Below are 10,697 nucleotides of genomic sequence, written 5' to 3'. Positions count from 1 at the left end.
ATTCTCTTATAACTGTGACCCTTTGAGCACCGTGTTAAAACAAGGAATCTTTTACAGACTCTACACTCTACAGTGTAATACTAATTTAATCGAACACATTTTCCCAATAATATAATATCCTACATTCGTAGACAAGAGACGAGGTGGCAGAGTGGAAAAGCTAGGCTTACGAACCGAGCGGTCCCTGGTTCAAATCCTGGTGAAGATCCACCCAGCTCTAATGGGTATCCTGGCATTAGTTGGGGAAAAATGAAGGTGGTCGGTCGTTGTGCTTGCAGCAAGACATCCTCGTCAACCGTGGGCCACGAAAATAGATGACCTCTATAGAAACAGATAACCTGTATATCTTCTGCCTCATAGATCGCAAGGTCTGAAAGGGGCACTTTATCAAACTTAACGCTATGAGTTTGAGGACATGTAGAACTGGTTGCCTATCATATGAAATGTAAATTATGGATCGAATGGTAAAGAAATGCCCGGGCCGATTTTGACACCCAGTTCGCCCCTGGTGTGGGCCGATATTAAGTAATGTCAGGGACGGTTTGGGTGCCCAGTCCGCCCCTGAGTAAGCCTATTGAAACTTCATAGTAGATATGAATAGTCGGTCTCTTGCATGAAAGCGAACACATTTTTTAAAACAATTTTCTTTTTTTTTCTGCAAATTGGCCACAAGATAAAAATATTTCTGTTCAAAATGATTGCCTTAGTCACTATATTCAGGACCTAAATCACTGACCAATAAAAAGAAAATGTGTTTTTAACGTTTCAACTCTCAATCACCTGGCCACTTTGTCTCGAAGTTTACCTTCTCCTTCACCACCTTCCACTTTCCCATAGTATGTTGAGTCTTTGGGGCACCACATATGATCTGTCGACCACCTTCCTCCATTATCTCTGTCTTAAGTAAAATCTCTTCCCATGACATTCCTATCTAATATAGGAAGTTGTCTTCCCATCGCTTTCTTTGTCTGCACCTTCCTCTTTTGCCTGGTACTGTTCCCAGCAAAATGGTCAATGCGAGCCCTGAGAACCTTGTGATGTTGCCATTAAGTTTTTTTTTTTGCGTTTTTTGACCTTGGTCAGTGGGTCTTCGTAGGGCTCACTTGCTATTGTGATCCTGTTTCAAACTTCCTCATTTTGGATGCGGCTTCTGTAGGTGATACCTAGGATCCTTCTATACCATTTCAATTCTGTTGCTACGGTTACTCTTTCTGCAGAAATCGTCCAAGATTCGCAAAGATATAAGAATGTGGCCATGAAGCGTATCAGTCTGATTTGAGTGTTGAAGTCTCTGTCGTTGTCTTTCCAAATTATTTGAGCTTTGCAAGTGCTACTGTGGACTGTGCAATTCTGGCCAGTAGTTCAGGTTTGCTTACGCCTGAGACAATATCTCCGAGGTATTTTAAAGTACTGACACTTGCCAGCCTTTCGTCTCCAATACTGATGTCCATTTTAAAGCATTGTTGGCTTTTGGTCATAGCGTGTTTTTTTTTTTGGCATTGCTTTGCATTCCATATGCTGCAAAAGACTTGTCTATGGGGCGTATCAGCAAACAGCTAACTCTTCTCTTGTTCCTGTCAGACCATCTATGTCATCCAGAAAGCGCAGGGGAAGTAATTTTTCTTTCACCAATGCTTATCAATGTTATCTTTGTTTAATACGTCAGGAAATCTCTGAAGCGGTCATGTGTACTCTCCATACTGTCTCGGAGTGCAAGCTTGTGTTACATAGATGGATCACTACACCAGGGCCACTGGTAGCCTGCTTGGTTATGTTATCAGAGCTACTCGGGTGGCTGTAAGTTAATCTACAACTTCGGCAGTGTGGTCATTAGTAGTCTGCATGTTACGTGAACCTTCACAAGTAGCTTCATGGTGTCTACCCTAGAACACGACGCCAATCAATACTTTCTGATTTTGTTTCAAAGATACTCATGTACCAAAGTAAACAAAGACAGATGCTTTAATTCAGTGAGTCTCAGACATTGACAACAAATGATATGCACCTACGAACTTCAGCTAGCAAAAACTTTCGATTGCAAAAATTAATTTAAAAAAAAATCTCATTAAAGATTTACAATACCATATGTTCAATGGAGGGGGATTACCCCACCAATCAGTAATTACACCCATTCATACCCATGCCTCCACCCAGCCACCATACCATCAAGTCGAAGTCAAAACAAGTTTTATTATGTTTAAACGTTTTCTTTGTAGTTTTATCTTTATTGAACTCCTTTAGACACCATTTATGTTACATTATAAATGTTCTTATTTTAAAAAAAAAACATACACATATAGCCTGTAATTTTCCTATATTATCAATTCAACAGGGGCTGGGAGCCCATTCAATTAATTTCCTTTATTTTTTTGGGGAAAATGTTTTCGGATACCGACCATTTCGTGTCTGACCGTTTCGGGTATCGACCATGTTGGGTAATGATCAACTTTCTGGAATGTACTGTTCTCGATAGACGAGGCTCCCATGTATCAACAAAGTGAACATAAATGAAAGCGATACTTAGTCAAATTATTTATCACGTCTCATAATGACTTGGGAGTGGCAAGACTTTTGGCATTGAACAAGCCATTTCCGATGTAGATAAAGATTTTTTAAATGAGGATTTCCTTCAAGCGGCGTTCTGTTTGCTGGGCGACTTCAGAGAGCACGGAACCTTCACCCTGATACTACCCCCCAACACACACACACACAGAAACGGAACACGCAGATTGGAATAAGAGCTTAAAAACAGGGCTTAAAACATGTTTCAAAATAATGCTAATAATAATAGAAGAAAGAATCCCCCCCCCCCTTAAAAAAAACACGTTTCAACCATTTAAAAAATTCATTTAAAATTAACGGTATTTCCTTGTTTACCTTATTCACCAAAGAGTTGAGAACCATTGCTTAAAGGTCATACAAGTAGTGTAGGTACATACAATTCTAGGAGTTATGTTGCTGAGAGTTTTCCGATACAGTACTAAAGCACGTGAAACATTCCATCAAATCTTGACTAACCTGACAGGAACCTAGAGCTGGAATATTTATTGTGATTGTATAAGCACATTGCTGTGATGTTGCAGGGATTTCTATAAATAAATTAAAATGTGCAGATAGGTCGACATAGAGGTAGCACTCAAATAACGAACACAGGTGAAAGGTCAACAATATAAGGGTACTCCACGCTCATGAACGATGTCGATTTGCAAGTTGCAGAGAAGCGTCGAATGTCGTCAAGCTAAATCTGTACGAGCATTGAGGTCTGCTTCTCCATAAGGCTGTCAAAAGTAGACTTTTTACATTTCGCTATCCCTCCTAAAGTCCTCGTTTTGTTTTTACTAGTCGCGTCATTGTCTCTTAGTCAAAACTTTCCCTTTTTTATGAAATAAATAACCTTTGGCTCCAAATTTGTTATTATTATCATATTTTGGTAACATTAGACATATAGACAAGAAAAACTTAAGAATTCTGGCTTAATTATGTTTACAAGTTGTTATCACTTGATAATTCGCTACCATTAGCATGTTTTGGACCTAGTGATTACTTACATACTACGTGCCGATGCCAGCAGATTTGACCTATTCGGCATTTATAGTAATTTTGTATGAAACATAGAATTAGTCAAACAAAATAGGATTTTATATTTTGGGATAAGAGAGTTTATATATTAAAATCAAATAACGTACGCAAGAAGGCAGATGTTCATGATGATAGTACAGAACAAACGAGGTCAACTGAACTGTACATTGCATTTAGTGAACACTTTGTCTGTCTTTCTTTTGACTTTGTCCTTTAGACTCTCGGCAGAGCACAGGACCAAAACAGTAGGCTGCTCAGTTCTGGACTATTCCCCTCAGTAGGGTTCCTGCCCATCCTGCCATCTTTGCTTCTTGGTCTAGCGATCTCCTCCAAGCTTTGCTTGGGTCTCCCAGTCTTTCTCCGTGGGGTCAAGTCTACAGCCTGTTTGACCATGTTTAACACTATTGACTCTTAACTTTTGGCCTGACACAACTAGCCTGAAACGTGATTTAAACATGGGATATTTATTTTTTACATTACTCCTACTATATGTCCACATATTCAAATTAACTAAACATTCATATTTTATTCATCATAATCTTGTAACGATTCTAATTAATATAGATTCTATAGATATACGGTCTATAATAATAGTCATACTCCGTAATAAAAAAAAAAAGAATTGTTAGTTCACGCGTCTCTGATCAGTCCGAGATCAATCGCCGTAACGATTGTAGTTGACCAGTCTCCCTTCCACTATCAACCACGCAGGGGCGGCCTTAACAGTGCGCGGGACCCTGGGCGAGCTACATGTGTGGGGCCCTTAGCCGTAAGGGTAGACTATATATACCATACCACATCACGCTAACGGGCTCATCCGCCTCTAACGATGTAACAATACCAATACACTATGTCCGTCTCTAACGATGTAACAATACCAATACAGTATATCCGTCTCTAACGATGTAACAATACCAATACACTATGTCCGTCTCTAACGATGTAACAATACCAATACAGTATGTCCGTCTCTAACGATGTAACAATACCAATACACTATGTCCGTCTCTAACGATGTAACAATACCAATACAGTATGTCCGTCTCTAACGATGTAACAATACCAATACACTATGTCCGTCTCTAACGATGTAACAATACCAATACAGTATGTCCGTCTCTAACGATGTAACAATACCAATACAGTATGTCCGTCTCTAACGATGTAACAATACCAATACAGTATGTCCGTCTCTAACGATGTAACAATACCAATACACTATGTCCGTCTCTAACGATGTAACAATACCAATACAGTATGTCCGTCTCTAACGATGTAACAATACCAATACACTATGTCCGTCTCTAACGATGTAACAATACCAATACAGTATGTCCGTCTCTAACGATGTAACAATACCAATACAGTATGTCCGTCTCTAACGATGTAACAATACCAATACAGTATGTCCGTCTCTAACGATGTAACAATACCAATACACTATGTCCGTCTCTAACGATGTAACAATACCAATACAGTATGTCCGTCTCTAACGATGTAACAATACCAATACACTATGTCCGTCTCTAACGATGTAACAATACCAATACAGTATATCCGTCTCTAACGATGTAACAATACCAATACACTATGTCCGTCTCTAACGATGTAACAATACCAATACAGTATGTCCGTCTCTAACGATGTAACAATACCAATACAGTATGTCCGTCTCTAACGATGTAACAATACCAATACAGTATGTCCGTCTCTAACGATGTAACAATACCAATACACTATGTCCGTCTCTAACGATGTAACAATACCAATACACTATATCCGTCTCTAACGATGTAACAATACCAATACAGTATGTCCGTCTCTAACGATGTAACAATACCAATACACTATATCCGTCTCTAACGATGTAACAATACCAATACAGTATGTCCGTCTCTAACGATGTAACAATACCAATACAGTATGTCCGTCTCTAACGATGTAACAATACCAATACAGTATGTCCGTCTCTAACGATGTAACAATACCAATACAGTATGTCCGTCTCTAACGATGTAACAATACCAATACAGTATGTCCGTCTCTAACGATGTAACAATACCAATACACTATGTCTGCCTCTAACGATGTAACAATACCAATACAGTATGTCCGTCTCTAACGATGTAACAATACCAATACAGTATGTCCGTCTCTAACGATGTAACAATACCAATACAGTATGTCCGCCTCTAACGATGTAACAATACCAATACAGTATGTCCGTCTCTAACGATGTAACAATACCAATACAGTATATCCGTCTCTAACGATGTAACAATACCAATACACTATGTCCGTCTCTAACGATGTAACAATACCAATACAGTATGTCCGTCTCTAACGATGTAACAATACCAATACACTATATCCGTCTCTAACGATGTAACAATACCAATACACTATATCCGTCTCTAACGATGTAACAATACCAATACACTATATCCGTCTCTAACGATGTAACAATACCAATACAGTATGTCCGTCTCTAACGATGTAACAATACCAATACACTATATCTGTCTCTAACGATGTAACAATACCAATACACTATATCCGTCTCTAACGATGTAACAATACCAATACACTATGTCCGTCTCTAACGATGTAACAATACCAATACAGTATGTCCGTCTCTAACGATGTAACAATACCAATACACTATGTCCGTCTCTAACGATGTAACAATACCAATACACTATATCCGTCTCTAACGATGTAACAATACCAATACACTATATCCGTCTCTAACGATGTAACAATACCAATACAGTATGTCCGTCTCTAACGATGTAACAATACCAATACAGTATGTCTGTCTCTAACGATGTAACAATACCAATACAGTATGTCTGCCTCTAACGATGTAACAATACCAATACAGTATGTCCGCCTCTAACGATGTAACAATACCAATACAGTATGTCCGTCTCTAACGATGTAACAATACCAATACAGTATGTCCGTCTCTAACGATGTAACAATACCAATACAGTATGTCTGCCTCTAACGATGTAACAATACCAATACAGTATGTCCGCCTCTAACGATGTAACAATACCAATACAGTATGTCCGTCTCTAACGATGTAACAATACCAATACAGTATGTCCGTCTCTAACGATGTAACAATACCAATACAGTATGTCCGTCTCTAACGATGTAACAATACCAATACAGTATGTCCGTCTCTAACGATGTAACAATACCAATACAGTATGTCCGTCTCTAACGATGTAACAATACCAATACAGTATGTCCGTCTCTAACGATGTAACAATACCAATACACTATGTCTGCCTCTAACGATGTAACAATACCAATACACTATATCCGTCTCTAACGATGTAACAATACCAATACAGTATGTCCGTCTCTAACGATGTAACAATACCAATACAGTATGTCCGCCTCTAACGATGTAACAATACCAATACAGTATGTCCGTCTCTAACGATGTAACAATACCAATACAGTATATCCGTCTCTAACGATGTAACAATACCAATACACTATGTCCGTCTCTAACGATGTAACAATACCAATACAGTATGTCCGTCTCTAACGATGTAACAATACCAATACACTATATCCGTCTCTAACGATGTAACAATACCAATACACTATATCCGTCTCTAACGATGTAACAATACCAATACACTATATCCGTCTCTAACGATGTAACAATACCAATACAGTATGTCCGTCTCTAACGATGTAACAATACCAATACACTATATCTGTCTCTAACGATGTAACAATACCAATACACTATATCCGTCTCTAACGATGTAACAATACCAATACACTATGTCCGTCTCTAACGATGTAACAATACCAATACAGTATGTCCGTCTCTAACGATGTAACAATACCAATACACTATGTCCGTCTCTAACGATGTAACAATACCAATACACTATATCCGTCTCTAACGATGTAACAATACCAATACACTATATCCGTCTCTAACGATGTAACAATACCAATACAGTATGTCCGTCTCTAACGATGTAACAATACCAATACAGTATGTCTGTCTCTAACGATGTAACAATACCAATACAGTATGTCTGCCTCTAACGATGTAACAATACCAATACAGTATGTCCGCCTCTAACGATGTAACAATACCAATACAGTATGTCCGTCTCTAACGATGTAACAATACCAATACAGTATGTCCGTCTCTAACGATGTAACAATACCAATACAGTATGTCTGCCTCTAACGATGTAACAATACCAATACAGTATGTCCGCCTCTAACGATGTAACAATACCAATACAGTATGTCCGTCTCTAACGATGTAACAATACCAATACAGTATGTCCGTCTCTAACGATGTAACAATACCAATACAGTATGTCCGTCTCTAACGATGTAACAATACCAATACAGTATGTCCGTCTCTAACGATGTAACAATACCAATACACTATGTCCGTCTCTAACGATGTAACAATACCAATACACTATGTCCGTCTCTAACGATGTAACAATACCAATACACTATGTCCGTCTCTAACGATGTAACAATACCAATACACTATATCCGTCTCTAACGATGTAACAATACCAATACAGTATGTCTGCCTCTAACGATGTAACAATACCAATACACTATGTCCGTCTCTAACGATGTAACAATACCAATACACTATATCCGTCTCTAACGATGTAACAATACCAATACACTATGTCCGTCTCTAACGATGTAACAATACCAATACACTATGTCCGTCTCTAACGATGTAACAATACCAATACACTATATCCGTCTCTAACGATGTAACAATACCAATACAGTATGTCTGCCTCTAACGATGTAACAATACCAATACACTATGTCCGTCTCTAACGATGTAACAATACCAATACAGTATGTCCGTCTCTAACGATGTAACAATACCAATACAGTATGTCCGTCTCTAACGATGTAACAATACCAATACACTATGTCCGTCTCTAACGATGTAACAATACCAATACAGTATGTCCGTCTCTAACGATGTAACAATACCAATACACTATGTCCGTCTCTAACGATGTAACAATACCAATACACTATGTCCGTCTCTAACGATGTAACAATACCAATACACTATGTCCGTCTCTAACGATGTAACAATACCAATACAGTATGTCTGCCTCTAAGATGTAACAATACCAATACACTATGTCCGTCTCTAACGATGTAACAATACCAATACAGTATGTCTGCCTCTAACGATGTAACAATACCAATACAGTATGTCTGCCTCTAACGATGTAACAATACCAATACAGTATGTCCGTCTCTAACGATGTAACAATACCAATACAGTATGTCCGTCTCTAACGATGTAACAATACCAATACAGTATGTCCGTCTCTAACGATGTAACAATACCAATACAGTATGTCCGTCTCTAACGATGTAACAATACCAATACAGTATGTCCGTCTCTAACGATGTAACAATACCAATACACTATATCCGTCTTTAACGATGTAACAATACCAATACAGTATGTCTGCCTCTAACGATGTAACAATACCAATACACTATGTCCGTCTCTAACGATGTAACAATACCAATACAGTATGTCCGCCTCTAACGATGTAACAATACCAATACAGTATGTCTGCCTCTAACGATGTAACAATACCAATACAGTATGTCCGCCTCTAACGATGTAACAATACCAATACACTATGTCCGTCTCTAACGATGTAACAATACCAATACAGTATGTCCGCCTCTAACGATGTAACAATACCAATACAGTATGTCCGTCTCTAACGATGTAACAATACCAATACAGTATGTCCGTCTCTAACGATGTAACAATACCAATACAGTATGTCCATCTCTAACGATGTAACAATACCAATACAGTATGTCTGCCTCTAACGATGTAACAATACCAATACAGTATGTCCGTCTCTAACGATGTAACAATACCAATACAGTATGTCCGTCTCTAACGATGTAACAATAACAATACAGTATGTCCGTCTCTAACGATGTAACAATACCAATACACTATGTCCGTCTCTAACGATGTAACAATACCAATACAGTATGTCCGTCTCTAACGATGTAACAATACCAATACAGTATGTCCGCCTCTAACGATGTAACAATACCAATACAGTATGTCCGTCTCTAACGATGTAACAATACCAATACAGTATGTCCGTCTCTAACGATGTAACAATACCAATACAGTATGTCCGTCTCTAACGATGTAACAATACCAATACAGTATGTCTGCCTCTAACGATGTAACAATACCAATACAGTATGTCCGTCTCTAACGATGTAACAATACCAATACAGTATGTCCGTCTCTAACGATGTAACAATAACAATACAGTATGTCCGTCTCTAACGATGTAACAATACCAATACACTATGTCCGTCTCTAACGATGTAACAATACCAATACAGTATGTCCGTCTCTAACGATGTAACAATACCAATACAGTATGTCCGTCTCTAACGATGTAACAATACCAATACAGTATGTCCGTCTCTAACGATGTAACAATACCAATACAGTATGTCCGTCTCTAACGATGTAACAATACCAATACAGTATGTCTGCCTCTAACGATGTAACAATACCAATACAGTATGTCCGTCTCTAACGATGTAACAATACCAATACAGTATGTCCGTCTCTAACGATGTAACAATACCAATACAGTATGTCCGTCTCTAACGATGTAACAATAACAATACAGTATGTCCGTCTCTAACGATGTAACAATACCAATACACTATGTCTGCCTCTAACGATGTAACAATACCAATACAGTATGTCTGCCTCTAACGATGTAACAATACCAATACAGTATGTCTGCCTCTAACGATGTAACAATACCAATACATTATGTCCGTCTCTAACGATGTAACAATAACAATACAGTATGTCCGTCTCTAACGATGTAACAATACCAATACACTATGTCTGCCTCTAACGATGTAACAATACCAATACAGTATGTCCGTCTCTAACGATGTAACAATACCAATACAGTATGTCCGTCTCTAACGATGTAACAATACCAATACAGTATGTCCGTCTCTAACGATGTAACAATACCAATACACTATGTCTGCCTCTAACG

Source organism: Biomphalaria glabrata, chromosome 1 (assembly GCF_947242115.1).
Source record: "Biomphalaria glabrata chromosome 1, xgBioGlab47.1, whole genome shotgun sequence".
NCBI lineage: Eukaryota > Metazoa > Mollusca > Gastropoda > Planorbidae > Biomphalaria > Biomphalaria glabrata.
The sequence above is the reverse complement of the archived record's forward strand: the minus strand, read 5'-3'. Positions refer to the sequence as shown.